General features: G+C 43.8%; 1 protein-coding gene across 2 annotated transcripts in view; it reads right to left on the bottom strand.

Moving 5' to 3' along the window:
• The window catches only part of cadm2b (cell adhesion molecule 2b), an 881,902-nt gene that overhangs the window by 828,686 nt on the left and 33,582 nt on the right, over window positions 1-19,634 (bottom strand). The window lies entirely within an intron of this gene.

Raw genomic sequence — 19,634 nt, forward strand, 5'->3', positions numbered from 1 at the left:
AGATACTTGAAACAGAAAATAATCCGGGGAATAGGGAAAGGAACTGAAGCTAACGAATTATACCTTGCAAGAACAGAAGTAGACACATGATTGAAATGATAAAATGTGAGGCAGGATGAACACAGCAGGCCCAGCAGCATCTCAGGAGCACAAAAGCTGACGTTTCGGGCCTAGACCCTTCATCAGAGAGGGGGATGGGGTGAGGGTTCTGGAATAAATAGGGAGAGAGGGGGAGGTGGACCGAAGATGGAGAGAAAAGAAAATAGGTGGAGAGGAGAGTATAGGTGGGGAGGTAGGGAGGAGATAGGTCAGTCCAGGGAAGACGGGCAGGTCAAGGAGGTGGGATGAGGTTAGTAGGTAGGAGATGGAGGTGCGGCTTGGGGTGGGAGGAAGGGATGGGTGAGAGGAAGAACAGGTTAGGGAAGCAGAGACAGGTTGGACTGGTTTTGGGATGCAGTGGGTGGAGGGGAAGAGCTGGGCTGGTTGTGTGGTGCAGTGGGGGGAGAGGACGAACTGGGCTGGTTTAGGGATGTGGTGGGGGAAGGGGAGATTTTGAAGCTGGTGAAGTCCACATTGATACCATTGGGCTGCAGCGTTCCCAAGCGGAATATGAGTTGCTGTTCCTGCAACCTTTGGGTGGCATCAATGTGGCATTGCAGGAGGCCCATGATGGACATGTCATCTAAAGAATGGGAGGGGGAGTGGAAATGATTTGTGACTGGGAGGTGCAGTTGTTTATTGCGAACTATGCAGAGGTGTTCTGCAAAGCGGTCCCCAAGCCTCCGCTTGGTTTCCCCAATGTAGAGGAAGCCACACCGGGTACAGTGGAAGCAGTATACCACATTGGCAGATGTGCAGGTGAACCTCTGCTTACTGTGGAAAGTCATCTTGGGGCCTGGGATAGGGGTGAGGGAGGAGGTGCCGGAGCAAGTGTAGCATTTCCTGCGGTTGCAGGGGAAGTTGCCGGGTGTGTTGGGGTTGGAGGGCAGTGTGGAGCGAACAAGGGAGTCATGGAGAGAGTGGTCTCTCTGGAAAGCAGACAAGGGTGGGGATGGAAAAATGTCTTGGGTGGTGGGGTCAGATTGTAGATGGCGGAAGTGTCGGAGGATGATGCGTTGTATCCGGAGGTTGGTGGGGTGGTGTGTGAGAACGAGGGGGATCCTCTTTGGGCGGTTGTGGCGGGGGCGGGGTGTGAGGGATGTGTTGCGGGAAATGCGGGAGACGCGGTCAAGGGCGTTCTCGACCACTGTGGAGGGAAAGTTGCGGTCCTTGAAGAACTTGGACATCTGGGATGTGCAGGAGTGGAATGCCTCATCGTGGGAGCAGATGCGGCGGAGGCGGAGGAATTGGGAATAGGGGATGGAATTTTTGCAGGAGGGTGGGTGGGAGGAGGTGTATTCTTTTAGGTAGCTGTGGGAGACGGTGGGCTTGAAATTGACATAAGTTACAAGCTGGTTGCCTGAGATGGAGACTGAGAGATCCAGGAAGGTGAGGGATGTGCAGGAGATGGCCCAGGTGAACTGAAGGTTGGGGTGGAAGTTGTTGGTGAAGTGGATGAACTGTTCGAGCTCCTCTGGGGAGCAAGAGGCGGCGCCGATACAGTCATCAATGTAACGGAGGAAGAGGTAGGGTTTGGGGCCTGTGTAGGTGCGGAAGAGGGACTGTTCCACGTAACCTACAAAGATGAAGGCATAGCTGGGGCCCATGCGGGTGCCCATGGCCACCCCCTTAGTCACCCACCTTCCCCTGCAACCGCAGGAAATGTTACACTTGCTCCCACACCTCCTCCCTCACCCCTATCCCAGGCCCCAAGATGACTTTCTACATTAAGCAGAGGTTCACCTGCACATCTGCCAATGTGGCATACTGCATTCACTGTACCGGGTGTGGCTTCCTCTACATTGGGGAAACCAAGTGGAGGCTTGGGGACTGCTTTGCAGAACACCTCCGCTCGGTTCGCAAGAAACAACTACACCTCCCAGTCGCAAACCATTTCCACTCCCCCTCCCATTCTTTAGATGACATTTCCATCATGGGCCTCCTGCAGTGCCACAATGATGCCACCCGAAGGTTGCAGGAACAGCAACTCATATTCCGCTTGGGAACCCTGAAACCCAATGGTATCAATGTGGACTTCACCAGCTTCAAAATCTCCCCTTCCCCCACCACATCCCAAAACCAGCCCAGTTCGTCCCCTCCCCCCACTGCACCACACAACCAGCCCAGCTCTTCCCCTCCACCCACTGCCAAAACCAGTCCAACCTGTCTCTGCCTCCCTAACCTGTTCTTCCTCTCACCCATCCCTTCCTCCCACCCCAAGCCGCACCTCCATCTCCTACCTACCAACCTCATCCCAACTCGTTGACCTGTCCGTCTTCCCTGGACTGACCTATCCCCTCCCTACCTCCCCACCTATACTCTCCTCTCCACCTATCTTCTTTTCTCTCCATCTTTGGTCCGCCTCCCCCTCTCTCCCTATTTATTCCAGAACCCTCACCCCATCCCCCTCTCTGATGAAGGGTCTAGGCCCGAAACGTCAGCTTTTGTGCTCCTGAGATGCTGCTGGGCCTGCTGTGTTCATCCAACCTCACATTTTATTATCTTGGATTTTTCAGCATCTGCAGTTCCCATTATCACATGATTGAAATGGTTGTCTTCTGCATTTTACTGAAATTCCAACGCTACACGTTCCTGGATCTTAATATTCCCTGATTTACTTTCATTCGGTGTTATGGAATCTTCACTTCTAAACACACAAGGACTATACATTATGACTAGAGAGGAATGCATTTGCAATAGTGTCAGTAGAAACTGTACCTGCAATAAATGTCTACATAAATTCTGTTTATGCATATGTATTGCAGCTTTAATAATGCAACCATTATTTCCTCATTGATAAGACGATGCCATTTCAGATCTGATTAAAGTAAAATTAGTGATAATGTTCTGTACATTAGTTTGCGTTATGAACTGAAACTGATTAGACAGTATTTTGTGTGTTACCAATTTACACAGACAAATCCGGTGGAAATGGTACCTCAGCTCCTGGTCCATCTGCCTAAAGATTTCTGTGCCAGCTGTCAAGCTGGGCAAACCATATATTATACAACATTACAGCCACAAACTGGCATGTACTACAGGTGCTTGATTACTGCTGAGAAGATGACTTGTCTATCAGAACCCTGCAGTGATCAATTGAATTTCTCTTCCTTTACTGAAATGATGGATTACCTCAGCAGGATGTCTGAAAGCAGAAAAAGCTTGAAATGGGAATTAATTTAGTGAACAAATGAAAGAGGAGGAATAAAAAAGCCTTCAAGAAAATATAGTCTTGTGACTGAGATTTTCATCATGCAGGTGGGAATTGGAGTCAAGAATTTTCTCAAAGTCTTAATTTTGCCTCTGACTCAACGGTGTCAGCAGTTGCAAGTATCACCTCTAGGAGAGCTAAAAGGCATGGAAATAGGCCCACTGAAAATGAAAGTGGGCTCATACTGAGAAGCAAGGTTAAACGTTTTCTTTCTATTCACAGAGATATTGGCCCAGTTCTTCAGATCGCTGCATATCTTCCCTAGCTCTCAGCCCCTTAACATAAAGCACCCTCTTTCCCCTGCTCACACCTTCCCCTGTGACACCCTCTATAGTACTTCCTACTCACCCAACACACCCAACCAGAATCCACTTTATAAATAGAACACAAATGTGCTATTATCAAATGCAAAAGTGTTTGAAAAGCTCAAAATCTCACAATAAAGAAATATGAACTGAAAAGACAAATAACCATTATCCTTTTCAGAATGTCATAAAGCTGTTAGAGCTATTGAACCTATATTCCCAGAACTGCTCTGCAAAACAGGCTTTGCAGTACAGAATCCATTAGTGTTTTGGAAAGAAGCAAAGTCATTAAACTCACATTCTCATAACAGCTATGTAAACAAACCCTGCAGAACAGAACCCATTAGTGCACTTGAAGACAGCCCTTAGTTCCTTTTTCTGATACTTCTTTCACCAACTACACAGATAACTGAGCTGCACTGCAACTAATGAATGACAATTCAGGTATTCGCCAAACCATTCAAACAGATAAACAAATGGATGAGCTCTCCTGCAAAGAATGAATGACAGCAACGGAGACAGATTAACACTTGGTGCAGAATCTTATGGCACCCTGAACAACATACTCTCGAGTGTGATTTGTGGCAAAATTGAGCAAGAAATCCAGAGACATTGGAAGCAACTTGCTGCATTTTTTCATCTGTCTGCCAGGTGGTGCGGTGAGTTTCTTAGGGGTGAGCTAGGTAGTTAACAGTACAAGTTCGGTAAGATATGGTGAGAACTCCCACTATGTCTCATGAAGTGAAACCCTCCAAAAAGCTTTGACACAACTTGTACTTGGAAAAGAAATTAGATCCAACCCTTAATTCTTGATATGACACTGGCCTAAACTTTCAAACATTGTACAATACGGGCTTGTCACTGTCAGCAATCACAGAGTCACACAGATGTACAGCACAGAAACAGACCCTTCGGTCCAAGTTGTCCATGCTGACCAGATATCCTAGATAAATCTAGTCCCATTGGCCAGCATTTGGCCCATGTCGCTCTAAACCCTTCCTGTTCATATACCAGTACAGATGCCTTTTGAATGTTTAAATTGTACCAGCTTCCACCACTTCTTCTGGGCAGTTCATTCCATACATGCACAACCCTCTGTGCCCTTTTAAATCTTTCCCCTCTCACCTTAAATCTATGCCCGCTAGTTTTGGATTCCCCCACTCTATAGACCTTGTCTATTTACACTTTCCATGCCCTTCGTGATTTTATTCTCCCCTAAGGTTACTCCTCAGCCTCCAACGCTCGAGGGAAAATAGCTCCAGCCTCTTCAGCCCCTCGATATAGCTCAAACCCTCTTAAACTGGCAACGTCCTTGTAAATCGTTTTTGAATCACTTGCTAATATGTAAAAACAGAAAGAACTGCAGATGCTGGAAATCAGAAACAAAACAGAAATTGCTGGAAAAGCTCAGCAGATCTGGCAGCATCTGTGGAGAGAAATCAGAGTTAATGTTTCGGGTTGAGTGATCCTTCCTCAGAACTCAGTACTACACGCCACTGGTCCTCAGTTCTGTGGGGCCTTGTGAGGCTGATGAGCCCGAAGTTCCAACCATACATTTGGAAGGTGTTTCCGGGAGATGGATGTTGATCTTTGGCCTCGAGATGCCTGGCACTCCTTTCTCCGGGTCCTTTTCTGAACTTCCTCTTGATGAATGGTATTCTCAAAAATTGGGTCCTTTCAAGTTGGTTTCTTATGAGTGAGGGTCTCCCCATTGTTGACCTCTTGTTGCATTTCTTGAAGGAAGCCTTCAGGGAATTCTTGTGCTCAAGTGCCTACCTTGAGCTGGGCGAAGATCATTTGTTTTGGTAGTCAAATCTCAGGCATCCTCAGGACATGGCCAGTCCAGCATTTTATCTGATGGGTGTTCCATTCAAATGGAACTAAAGACTTTCTGCATTTATCGTGCTGTATTTTCACTTGACAGCTTGCCAGTCATTAGAATTAGGAACCAGGAAACATATTATTTACTGGTCATTTGCCTTTTGCAATCACAACACTACCATCACCCACTTTAGTAAACACTTTAGTATTTCATGATAAACAGTAAAGGAACCAAAATTCTTCCCACTGTAAATCATGATTCCTCATCCACTTTGAAGGTGTGATTCAGAAAGGCTTTCAAAATACAGCTGCCTCACTGAATAATGCAGCATTTCTGAAATGCCTCTTCCAGATAATCCAGGCAATTTTTAAACATCCGTGATGCAGGAATGCCAACCCATTCCCTTTCCTGCTCCACTAAAAGTTGTGAGAAATGGAAATGGAGGTGGATCATGCAGCAGGAACTGTTAATTACCTGAGTTAACAGGTTAAATTCAAACCAGGCAAGTCAACTCTGATTGTTTAGAATTTTGACATGAGGCTTTAATAGGACTTGGCTGTCTCTATAGCTCTCAATGCCAATTATATTCCAACCAATTAGAACAGAGATCCTCTTCTCACAATGTAACAAATGTTCTTGCATTTCTAAACTCATTCTCTTGTGTTTCAATCTTGCTGAATGAAAGATGAAAAATTTGACGTCTTGCTTGATTTTAAGCAACATTTGAGTTCTGGACAACATAATTTTTATGAGAACATACTCTAAGAGGGAATGGGCCATTTCATCCCTCAAGCCTGTTCCACCATTTAGTCAGATCATGGCTGATCTCAGTATGACTTTAACTCCAATTTCTTGCTTTCCCCCAACTCCCTCATTGCTCACAAACTTATCTAACTAACCTTGAATGTATTCAACAATTCAGTGTCCATGGCTTTTCAGGAAAGATAATTTCAAACATGAATGACTATTTGAGAGAAACAAATCCTCCTCACTTCTGTCTAAATGGCAGACCCCTCATTTTTAACCTCTGCCCCCTAGTTCTGAAATTTTGTTGAGGGGAAATATCCTCTGGCATCTATTCTGAAGGCCCCTCAAGTTCTTATGTGCTGCAATAAGGTCACCTCTGATTCTTCTAAACTTCATAGAATCATAGAATCCCTACAGTGAGGAAACAGGCCCTTTGGCCTAACAAGTCCACACTGACCCACAGAGCATCCCACCCAGACCCATCTCCCTTTAACCCACCTAATCTATACATTCCTGAACTCTATGGGCAACTTAGTAGGGCCAATCCCCCTAGCCTGCACATCTTTGGACTGTGGGAGGAAACCGGAGCAAACCCACACAGATACGGGGAGAATGTGCAAACTCCACACAGATAGTTGCCTGAGGGTGGAATCAAACCCGAGTTCCTGGCGCTGTGAGCCATCAGTGGGTAAAGAAGCAAATTATTAAACCTTTTCTCTGAAAAAGCATACTTCGTCCCAGGAATCAGCCCATTGAAGCCTTTCTGAACTTTATTGCATTGCAAGTTTATCCCTCTTTAAGGTTCCATCCTAACTAAAGAGATGCCTTGTTAAGCCTTCACCTGCTGTGCCTGGAAGGGGTCAATAGAAAAAAAGATTGAGAAGCTATGAGTCTTATCGTTTGCTGAGCAGGCTATTTATTATCTAACTGTTGCCAATTTTTGTTAAGTTTTGAATCCAGTCTCATGATATCACGGAGAAGAAATATGCCAACCATCTAAAGAAAATCAGAATACACTTTCACTCAAGTGATATTCAACATCATCACTTACAAAATTTGTTAGAACACCGACAGAGCACAACTATGTTTTTTTTTAAAAAATGTACTCTATTTTTTCCAAATCAGAGATGCTATTACACACCTCTGGACTGGATAGGACTTGAACCTTGGTCTCTTGGTCTATGACTAGGGACTCTACCACTGCACCACAAGAAGGCCCAGCACAACACTAATGACATATGACAATGACTAAGTTGACCCGGAACTTGATGACATTCAAAATACTTGCTGTAACCGAATATTGATCATTCACCAGAATAGGCAGACAACAAGGGGATGGAACGTGACGGTTAGGTATGATAATGCACTTTGTAGGAGAAGAAACAGATTCACCACCCTCTGAGTGAAGAAATTGTTCCTTATCTCAGCTCTGAATGACCTACCTCTTATTCTGGGACCCTAGTTTTAGACCCTCAGCCAGGAAAGAACATCCTTCCTGCATCGAATCTGTCAGGCCCTGTCAGAATTTAATCTGTTTTGATGAAGCCACCTCTAATTCTTCTAAGCTCTAGAGAAGATAGCCAGGATGCACAGCAGTAACTCACCAAGGCTCCTCCAAGAGTACCGTCCAAAGCTTGTTTTTATTCATTCTTGAGATGTGGCTGGCCCCAACATGTATTGCCCTCGTGAAGGAGGGGGTGAGCTGCATTCTTGAACCACTATGCTGTAGGATTACTCACAATCCCCTTTGGGACGGAATTCTAGGATTTTGACCCAGCAACACTGAATCAATGGCAATGTATTTCCAAGTCAAGATGGTGATTGACTTGGAGCAGAAATTGCAAGTGGCGATGTTCCCATGTACCTGCTGTCCTTGTCCTTCTAGATGGAAGTGGTCATGGGTTTGGACAGTGCTGTTGAGGATCTTTGGTGAATTCCTGCCGTGCATCTTGTAGACAGTACACACTGCTGCTACTGAGTGTCGGTGGTGGAGGGAGAGGATGCTTGTGGATGTGGTGCCAATCAAGCGGCCGCTTTGTCCTGGATGGTGGCAGCTTCTTGAGTGTTGTTGGGGCTGCACCCATCCAGGCAAGTGGGGAGTATTCCATCACACTCCTGACTTGTGCCTTGTAGATGGTGGGCAGGCTTTGAGAAGTCAGGAGGTGAGTTATTCACCAAAGTATTTCTAGGCTCAGACGTGCTCTTGTAGCCAGTGTAATCATTGGCGAGTCCAGTTCGGTTTTTGATCAATGATAACATCACTGAATGTCGAAGTCTGGTGGCTAGATTGATTCTTATTGGTGATGGTTTTTGCCTGGCATTAGCGTGGTGTGAATGTTACTTGCCTCTTGTCAGCCCAAGCCTGGATATTGTCCAGCTCATGTTATTATTGAACACGGACTGCTTCAGTATCTGAGGAGACACAAGAGGTGCTGAACATTGTGCAATCATCGGCAAACACCCCACTGCTGACCTTATGATGGAGGGAAGGCCATTGATGAAGCAGCTGAAGATAATTGCACCTAGCTGAAGATAACTGCCCTGAGAGCCTCCTGCAGAGATGCCCTGAACTGAGATGATTGGCCTTCAACAACCACAGCCATCTTCATATGTGCCAGGTACGGCTCTAAACAGCAGAGAATTTGTCCCCTGATACCCATTGCTTCCAGTTTTGCCAAGGTTCCTTGATGTCATACTCTACCACTTGGAAGGCCAAGGGCAGCAGATGAATGGGGACATCACCATCATCTGCCAGTTCCCCTGCGAGCCCTCCAAGCTCACCATTCTGACTTTCACTGTCGCTTGGTCAAAATCCTGCAAAACCCTTCCTATCAGCGCTAATGGTATCTATACACCACTTTAATAACAGTGGTTCAAAAAGATAGCTCACAGATCAGGGATAGGGAATGAATTCTGGCCTAGCCAGTGACATTCACATCCCATGAACAATATTTTTTAACAAAGGTCCAGTTTCTTCCATCTGTCCTCAGGACAATTCCATCATTGTTGTGATGCTAGTCTGGTATGCCATGAATCTTTGCTGCCACCGCTTCTGCCTCACCAATGCCAGGAGTCCCCACTCTGGACCGATTGCAGCAGGAGTCCCTGGCTCTAATGCCTTGCCAAGAGTCCTATTCCAGCCGAGCTCCTCCAAGATGTTGTCTAGCCAGTGCCAATACCTTGAAAAGTCCATCGCTGAAGGAGCTTTGCTGCCAACTCAGGCTCTGAATGCCGGGAGGACATCCTTGCTGTCAGTGCAGCTGTCTCCAATTGCTGGGAGGAGTCAAATCCACCACCACCGCCCCCTCCAACCATGGGGGCAGACTGCAGACCTCATCACCATCTCTGGGCACCAGGGTGCTGATGCCATTTCGTGCACAGCCCATTCTCACTGCAAAGCTGATGAACCCACTGCAAAAGGCTTTAAAGAAAAAAAAAATTAAAATAGAGAAAAAAGAGCAGAATTAAAAAGGAGAAATTGGACAGAAAGCAGAAGGGAGTAGATGAGCCCCAGGCTCAAGAGCCCAAGAGCCCTACAATTCCGTCACCTTATATGCTCAGCACCTGGAAAATGGTGGTGGTAATCCTGTCAGTGATTGTGTATCTTCTTAGCCAACTGTCTTCCCCTGTGGCAATTGTAACAGAGTGAGTTGGTCCAGAATGGGCCCCCTGAGCCACAGAGGAGATCCTTAACCTACCTACATGGTGCAACAAGCATCCTGTGAGATGGAAACCTACCACTGAACATTTGAAGCAGACAGGTAATTCCATGCTTCACTGTGAAAGTAAATCCAAGAATGAAAACTCTTGGGGGATAATTTGGTTGATCTTGATCCAACATTCTAATTTAGAAACAAAGCTTTTCACCTGTGGTTCATGTTTAACAGCTACACTCGATTCTGCCAACTAACAAGGCTTTGGAATTTTTTTTTCCTTGTCATTACAAGTTGCAACCGGGGATAGCTAGAGATCGGAAACTTCTCTGGTAAGCTCTGTCCCAATTACAAACAGAAGTACTTATTGGATGATGAACTACATTAGTGGAAAAGGTGTCACTGGAAGAAATTTTTGAGTTGGAAATAAGATGAATGAGTTTAGAAATGCAAAGGTTCTTGGTGGAAATCTAACATAGCTGATAAACCCAAGATGAAGAGGATTCAATACATTCCATATCTGGCCAAATATTCAATCATTTTATGCGCAAAAATGATACATGAGCATGGAGCTTAAAATCAACAACTTTAACTGTGAATCGATTGATTCTCAGAAAAAAACCTAACTCCAGTTTTTCAATTACAAGTGAGACCTTCTGTTTAAAGACCTGACCAAGAAAATAATGCATTCTTCCCTCGATAGAGTTTTAATTATACTGAGGAAGTTAAGCATTCCTCATCCTTTATCTTCCAATTACAAGTCGAAGACAGTAAGCAATGTAATCAGGAACAAATGGATGTTGGACCTCTCGATTCTGAATACTTGTATAAAACACTAAAAAGTACAACAATATTATCCTCCCACGTTCAGGCTTGTCCTGAACTTTGTACCATGAGGAACAAGTTACGAGCATTCGAGGAGGTGATGGCCCAGTGGTATAATCACTGGACTGGAGAGCTTGTCTTACGAGGAGAGGAGACCCAGATAATGATCAGGGGACACAGGTTTGAATCCACCACAGCAGATGGTGGAATTAAAGATCTAATGATAACTGTGAATCCATTGTCGATTGTCAGGGGAAAACTCCCTGAGGGAAGGAAACTGCCATAGAACATAGAATATAGGACACAGAAAAGTACAGCACAGTACAGGCACTTCGGCCCACGATGTTGTGCCGTGGATTAATCCTAATCCAAAAATAAAAAAACCGAACCCACATTCCCCTCAATTCACTGCTGTCCATGTGCATGTCCAGCAGTCGCTTAAATGTCACTAATGACTCCGCTTCCACGACTTCCACTGGCAAACTATTCCATGCGCTCACAACTCTCTGAATGAAGAACCTCCCTCTGATGTCTCCTCTATACCTTCCTCCTAACACCTGAAAAATATGACCCCTCGTGGCAGTCAATTCTGCCCTGGGGAAAAGTCTCTGGCTATCGACTCTATCCATGCCTCTCATTACCTTGTACACCTCGATCAGGTCACCTCTCTTCCTCCTTCTCTCCAGTGAGAAAAGTCCGAGCTCAGTCAACCTCTCCTCATAAGACAAGCTCTCCAGTCCAGGCAGCATCCTGGTAAAAATAGTATCAGCATCCTGGAAACCTTCTTTGCACCCTCTCCAAAGCCTCCACATCTTTCCTATAATAGGGCGACCAGAACTGTACACAATATTCCAAGTGTGGTCTCACCAGGGTTTTGTAGAGCTGCAGCAAAACCTCATGGCTCTTAAACTCGATCCCCCGTTAATGAAAGCCAAAACACCATATGCTTTCTTAACAACCTTATCCACCTGGGTGGCAACTTTGAGGGAGCTATGCACTTGAATACCAAGATCCCACTGTTCCTCCATACTGCTGAGAATCCTGCCTTTAATCCTACATTGAGCATTTCAGTTCGACCTTCCAAAATGCATCACTTCCATTTATCCAGGTTGAACTCCATCTGCCATTTCTTAGCCCAGCTCTGCATACTGTCGATGTTTCGCTGAAGCCTGCAATCGCCCTTGATACTATCAACGACACCTCCAACCTTTGTGTCATCAGCAAACATACTAACCCACCCCTCAACCTCCTCATCCAAGTCATTTATAAAAACTACAAAGAGCAGAGGCCCAAGAACAGAGCCCTGCGGGACACCACTCAGCACTGACCTCCAGGCAGAATACTTACCATCTACAACCACTCTCTGCCTCCTGTCAGCCAACCAATTCTGAATCCAGACAGTCAAATCACCCTGTATCCCATACCTCCTGACTTTATGAATGAGCCTGCCGTGGGGCACCTTATCAAATGCCTTGCTGAAGTCCACGTACACCACATCCACTGCTTGACCCTTGTCAACCTGTCTCATGACCTCCTCAAAGAATTCAGTAAGATTTGTAAGGCATGTCCTGCCCCTCAAAGAGCCATGCTGACTCCCTTTAATCACGCTATGCTTTTCCAAATAGTTATAAATCCTATCCCTCAGAATTCTTTCCAAAACCTTGCTGACCACAGACGTAAGACTGACTGGTCTGTAATTTCCAGGGATTTCCCTATTCCCTTTCTTGGAAAGAGGAACAACATTTGCTTCCCTCCAATCTTCCGGTACGACTCCCGTGGAGAGTGAGGAAGCAAAGATCTTCGCCAGCGGCTTAGCAACCTCCTTTCTCGCTTCCCGGAGCAACCTAGGATAAATCTGGTCTGGCCCTGGGGACTTATCAATCTTAATGTTTGACAAAATTTCTAGCACTTCAACTTCCTCAATCTTGATCTGTTCAAGCCTGTTTTCCTGCTCCTCAAAGTTCTCATTCACAACAAGGTCTCTTTCCTTAGTGAAAACTGAAGCAAAAAACTGATTGAGGGCTTCCCCTATCTGCTCAGACTCCATGCACAAGTTCCCTACGCTATCCCTGATTGGCCCTACTTTCTCCCTGATCATTCTCTTATTCCTCACGTATGTGTAAAATGCCTTCGGGTTCTCCCTAATCCTTCCTGCCAAGCCTTTCTCGTGCCCCCTCCTAGCCCTCCTCAGTCCACTTTTGAGCTCCTTCTGAGCAAGCCTGTAATCCTGTAAAGCTGTGCTAGACCCTTGCTTCCTCCACCTTACATAAGCTGCCTTTTTCTTTTTGACGAGAAGCACCTCTGTTCCTGTCATCTAAGGCTCCTTAATCTTACCCCTTCTTACCTGTCTCAGAGGAACAAATTTATACATCACTCGCAACAACTGCTCCTTAAACAGTCTCCACATGTCTGTTGTGCCCTTACTGTGGAACAATTGCTCCCAATCTGTACTTCCCAACTCCTTTACTTGGTCTGGCCTACATGTGACTCCAGACCCACAGCGATGTAGTTGACTCATAACTGCCCTCAGGGCAATTAGGGATGGGCAATAAATGCAGCCCGGTCAGTGATGCCCTCATCCAATTCATGGATAAAAGGGGAAAAAAAAATCCCTTGAGCTTGTTGCTCTATTCCATGACATCATGGCTGATTTTTTTTCCCTTATTCATTAGCCGGACAAAGGTATCACTGGCTGGACCTGCATTTATTGCCCAGGGGGAAGTTCATAGTCAACCACATAGTTTTGGGTCTGGAGTCACATGTAGACCAGACCAGATAAGGATGGTAGTTTTCATCCCAAAAGGACATTAGTAAACCAGATGTGTTTTTCCCAACAATCGATTCATGGTCACCATTCGACTCTTCATTCAAGATATTTTACTGAATTCAAATTTCACCATCCACTGTGGCAGGATTTGAACCTGGGTCCCCAGCATATTATCTGGATTGCTGGGTTAACAGTCCAGCAATAATACCACTAGGCCATTACCTCCCCATTGATTTCTATATCCAATTTATTTACCCAACTTTCTTCCACATCGCTTGATAACTTTACTCTCTGTAAATCAGTGAGTCTGAGTCCTAATATCTCCACCTATCCTCCCCAGCCTTTCAGGGAAAATGTTAGAAATGTCTACCATTCCTGAGTAGAGAAGTAAAGATGAAACTGGATTCCTGCTTTCAATGACACCTTTTGGAAATGTATGTGGAAAGAATTGGGCTCAGCCATGATGTTCTCCTTGGTTAAGAATTGTAGGTCTTTAACACTGAGTGTCATCGGGGAACAACAAAACTGTCGTCAAAAGAGTTCAAATGAGACTGTGCAAAAGTCAATGGCAGAGAGCCAAGAAATGAGTGGGAGCAGTCTGTGAGCTCTTAGAACAATGGAGAATGTTCATCTTCTCAACAGGCAGTCAGAGCCAGGCATTGGCAATGCACAAACCTGTAGAACAACATTTTTAAAAAGCCCTATTGAGTTAAATTAAAAATCTGATGAATATTTTTCTTTTCAGAAACTGGAATATTTTAATGGGTGCAAATATATGTTAAATAAATCACTTGTACTGGGTGTAACAAATTACCACTGCTTCCCACTCCATTGAATTTCATCCCATTAGTAGATTTTGAAATATTAGATGGCTATCACCTCCAATGCCACCCATGCAGGTCAGGGTAGAGGGAGCAGGCAGCAAGAAGGTCAGCCACTGGATTTCCAAATGAGCCTCCACCCTCAAACCTGTCAGCTGAGAAGGGTAAAATCCATTCACACCTATTTCTGATGTATCAGTTCTTGTTTGGTGTAATCAACCCTTATTTTGTGCAGTCTCTTACGAGACTGTCTGTTTGTTAAGTTCTAGAGCAATATGCACTGTTTCTGACGACCTCCAGTATAGCTGATGAATAAATGACAAAGATAAACTACATGTTGCAGTAATTCTGTTACCTGTTCCTAATCATTCTACAGATTACGTAAAGGTTTTAGCCATTACCAGTGGTTTGGGCATATTTAGAAAGTTCTAAATTGATAGTCATTATATTGTCAGACATGTAAATACATTGGTAACTCAAGAAGCATGATGCTTCCTAAATATTAGAGAAGCTACTGAGCAAATTGAGAAGATTAGAGGGTTAAATTGATGCCATCCCTTAGAAACATTGTCTGAGGCATAGATTTATAAAGATCATAATTTAATGTTTCCTGGGCCCTTAAGATAGGGTATGTTTTCTTGCTGAAATAGAACAAATGTCCTTTACTTAAATTTATCTGATAGATGCTGAGTTCTACAAGGAGATGGTGCAGAATTGGAAATACTGCTGAGATGCTATTGTAGATATTTTGAAGTAGAATCTTTGTAAGTCATTACGTAACTCAAATGAAAAGGTGAGTAAGAGCTTGACAGGAAAGAGAATGCAAGGCAATAGATAAAAACCCATTATCACAGATAAAAACATATTGTGTAGATTTTCTCTACACTGGAGGGACACTCATAAATATACTAATGTATAACCTACGCAAAAGTAAAGTATTGTGATAATTGGGTGACTTTGCAGGCAGATTCAGAATAAAATGCTTTCTGCACTGTTGGATATTATTAAGAGATTTTGAGTTCTTCTCTCGTCATTAGAGTACCACTCCAGACTGAAATTGGGTATGATTTATCATCACAAACACTGGCATTATGTGACTTTATTTAAATTAATCAGAGGTTAGATAAATACAACATCTAAAAATCCTGCTCTCGTTTGCGCAGAAACAAGTATTCCACACTTTGGCTATTACATTTTAAAACAAACATAAAATTAAAAAGAACAAGAACAGACCATTAAACTTGAATATTTTCCTATGATTTTCCCCATGCATTCCTCAAGGTCATGTTCCACAACACCAACCATCCTACACGTTCTTATGCGGTGGCCTCTCACCCGATGAGCCTCGGTATTGCAGACTATTTAATCCTTAGCAGGCTTTCTTATTAAAGCTCAACATTGTTCTCATCTGATGTCCATAAACATTTCTTTTTCTAGCAAGGATTGCAAGTGAGTGATTAGAAGTACAAAAGGGACCCGATCTATGCATATAATACTGTTTCTTCCTATTCTGTATGCAGGGTGCATGCCAGAAGCTCACGGAACCAGACTGACAATTGAAACAGAGACTTTACTGATCTGTAAGTCTTTGTACATGTTTACCAGTGAGTCACAAGCGAGAATCTGTGTCACTTTTTTTTCCACAGCCAATAATCCCCTAAATAACAGTAACTTGCAAAATATTTTGTCTCAAATTTTACACACTATTTTTGGAAAATTTTATACAATATTTGAAATAAACTGCAAAATAAATTCCAGAAAGCCGAAGATTTTTTACTTTGCTGAGTTTGGACAGGTTCTTTGTATTTCCGTTGAAGTTGTTCCAGCAGAGCTAATCATCCCCACTTTCCCACCCTATCCTAATTTTTCTCGATTCCATCAGTGTCCAAAAGTTTTATTGATTTCAATTTTGAATATTGTCAATAATTGAGCAACTAAAACCCTTTGGGACATAAAATTACAAAACTTCATAACCCTCTGAGTGGAAAAGTTTGCTTTGTTCTCAATCCTAAATGGCCAACTCTTTATTGTAACCACTAGTTCTAGATTCTCTAGCTTGGAGAAATAACACTTCAGCATTGATACACCAAAAGAAGCTGGAAAGATTTGAAAGATTTGAAGATGTTTGGTATCTTTAATGGATATCAGTCAGGTGTAAAGTAACTCACAGGCCCATTTATATCAACTAAAGTTGTAATTTGAGAAACAAATTATGAACCAGATTTGAATGCAATATAACATGGTAAAATATAGATATTGAGATTTTATGATTCTGAATCCACTCAACATGAAATTGCTTTTTAAGATATCACCTCATGTAAATGGAATGTCTGTGTACAACATAACACCCAAAGCTCTGTGCAGAATATTTAATTTCATTTTGAGATTTCTACTGATGCAATCTTAGAATTATATAAGACAGTTCTGAATAAAGTGTTAAACACAGAGAACACTCTGTTCAAACTCACACCTCTAGTTCTAAGTTAATGTGTAGTGATGAGCTAATTAAAACAAATACCTACTCGGTCGGTATGTAAAACAAGATCACATGGAGACTACATAACAGAAACAAGCCACTCGGCCCGACCAGACTGTGCCAGTTGTTGTGCTCTGCATGAACTGCTTCTCATCCTTCTCATCCTATCAGCATATTGTATTCCTTTCTCAAACATCTACCATCAATAACTCACCGTTTGACTTCACAAGGTCAACTGAAAGGCACAGGTCAAGAGTGTGATGGAATACTCTCCATTTGTGTGGATGAGTGCAGCTCCAAAAATGTTTTGGAGGTTACACAGCATCCGCGATAAAGTAGCCCACCTGATTGGCACCACATCCACTGTCTGAAAATGCACTCCCTCCACCGTCATTGATGAATAGCAACAGGCTGTACCAACAAAAGGTGCGCTGCAGTAGCTCATTCAACAGCACCTTCCAATTGTGCACCCTTTACCACCTAGAAGGTCAAAGGCATTTGCAAGATCCCCTCCAAGCCACACACTATTCTCACACTGTTTCTTCAGTGTCGCTGGATTTAAATCTTAGATGTCCAGATTTTTTCAGTCTCTGAATAGCCAGGCTTTCCAGTATATCATGCCATTTGACATTCACTCCATCCATTTAACGGTACCATCCCTGCTTCTACCAACAGTTTCTCAGTATTGCCTTTCTTAGCAACACCAACATAAAATACTCACTTGCCAGAAGCTATCTAAAGCTAACACCAAAGTAATGGACGATTAGATTCAGCCTCAGTTCGTCCCCTCCCCCCACTGCACCACACAACCAGCCCAGCTCTTCCCCTCCACCCACTGCATCCCAAAACCAGTCCAACCTGTCTCTGCCTCCCTAACCTGTTCTTCCTCTCACCCATCCCTTCCTCCCACCCCAAGCCGCACCTCCATCTCCTACCTACTAACCTCATCCCACCTCTTTGACCTATCTGTCTTCCCTGGACTGACCTATCCTCTCCCTACCTCCCCACCTATACGCTCCTCTCCACCTATCTTCTTTTCTCTCCATCTTCGGTCCGCCTCCCCCTCTCTCCCAATTTATTCCAGAACCCTCACCCCATCCCCCTCTCTGATGAAGGGTCTAGGCCCGAAACGTCAGCTTTTGTGCTCCTGAGATGCTGCTGGGCCTGCTCTGTTCATCCAGCCTCACATTTTACTATCTTAGATTCAGCCTCAGACTGGGTTGGTGACATAATGATACAGTCACAAGACTGGTAATTCAGAACCCCAGGCTGATGTTCTGGAGATGTGGGCTCAGATCCCATCAGAAATCACAAAAATTGAATTCAACAACATTCTGGAATTAAAGCTGCCTTAGTGGTGACTATGTAACCACTACTGATCATAGTTAAAAACCCATCCAGCTCTCTGATATCCTTTAGGGAAGGAAATCTGCTGTACTTACCTACTCTGGCCTGTATTTGACTCCAGATCCACAGCAATGTCCTCTGGGCAATTAAGGATGAGCAATAACTGCTGGCTTGGCCAGTGTTGTCTACATCCAGTGAATGAATAAAACAAAAATGATGGAATTAGTGGCAGGAACTGATGATTATATTGATTTCATCCCTCACAATATTTAATTGGGAGAAGTTTCTGTTCACCCAGGGCTTGCAGACAGTAAGGACTGCATGTGCAGGAAGCTACAGACAATGGATGCAAAGCTGGAAAAGCACAGCAGATCAGACAACATCCCAGAAGCAGGAAAGTCAATGTCTCAGGATGAAACCCTTTGATGGGACAGCCCCAGTCCTGACGAGAGGTTTTGGCCGGAAACATTGACTTTCTTCCTCCTCTATGCTGTCTGACCTGCTGTGCTTTTCCAGCTTCACATTTATTGACTCTGTTCATCCAAGGCTGGATGAAAATGTAACGGTGAAGGAATTGGGATGAGAGGTAGGATTGGTGACATCAATGTATGTGTGCAGTTGCTATGTTTTCAAATGATGTCACAGAGGAGCAATATGTAGACAAGAAATAGAAAGTGGCCCAGGGCAGCTTCTTGGGGATATCAGAAAAAATTTTGTAGCAGCAGAGTGTGAAGACATTTGTTTATTCTCTGGCTACAATCAGATAGATAAGGTTGGGGAGGTGGAGTCAGGGATGAGCAGACCAGGTGAATGCAGACCCTATCAGAAACACAACAGTGGAGAGGAAATGGAGGATGGTGTGGCTAACCATGTCAAAGGATGAGAATGGAACGTTTACCTTTGTCACAGTCACAATGGATGTCAGTCATTACTTTGCTATAAACTCTTGATACGATGTCGGAGCAGAAGCCTGTGAGTAAGATTCAGCATGGTGGCCTGTGTAAGATGGTCACAGATTCCAGAGAAGAAATTATACATGGACTTTGGAGAGGAAAGAAGTTGGAAATGGGATCATTGTTTTTAAGATGGAATCAACATGTTTTTTAGAAAAGGGGTCATAACAGCAGGTTTAAAGCAGAGAGAGACAGCTCTGCTAACGGAGTGTGAATTTAGAAAATGTATTTTCGTATCTCCAAAGCAGTTTCTACAATCTATAAAGCCAACGAAGTCTAATATAACACTTGAGTCTGTATCAGCCAATGAAGTCTACAGTTCTTGTTTGCTGTGCTCTGAAGAATATTTGGAAAATTCCTTTAAACTCTATTTTCATTTACGGAAGTCTCTCAAAGATTTACAACAAATTAAGGAATCAATTTTTAACAGTTAGTCAGAATCAATTTTTAAAAATCACTGTCCTCACGTAAGGTCCTCACTCACTTGGAACGGTCCAAAGAGGGAAAAAGAATAAGGATGGATTAGCCTCACAGTATACTTCTCTTCAGCTTTCATCTTTTAGGTGAAAGAATCAAATAATGTTCATTAAAAGTGTCAATCTTCTGAA

Source organism: Stegostoma tigrinum, chromosome 12 (assembly GCF_030684315.1).
Source record: "Stegostoma tigrinum isolate sSteTig4 chromosome 12, sSteTig4.hap1, whole genome shotgun sequence".
NCBI classification, from domain to species: Eukaryota; Metazoa; Chordata; class Chondrichthyes; order Orectolobiformes; family Stegostomatidae; genus Stegostoma; species Stegostoma tigrinum.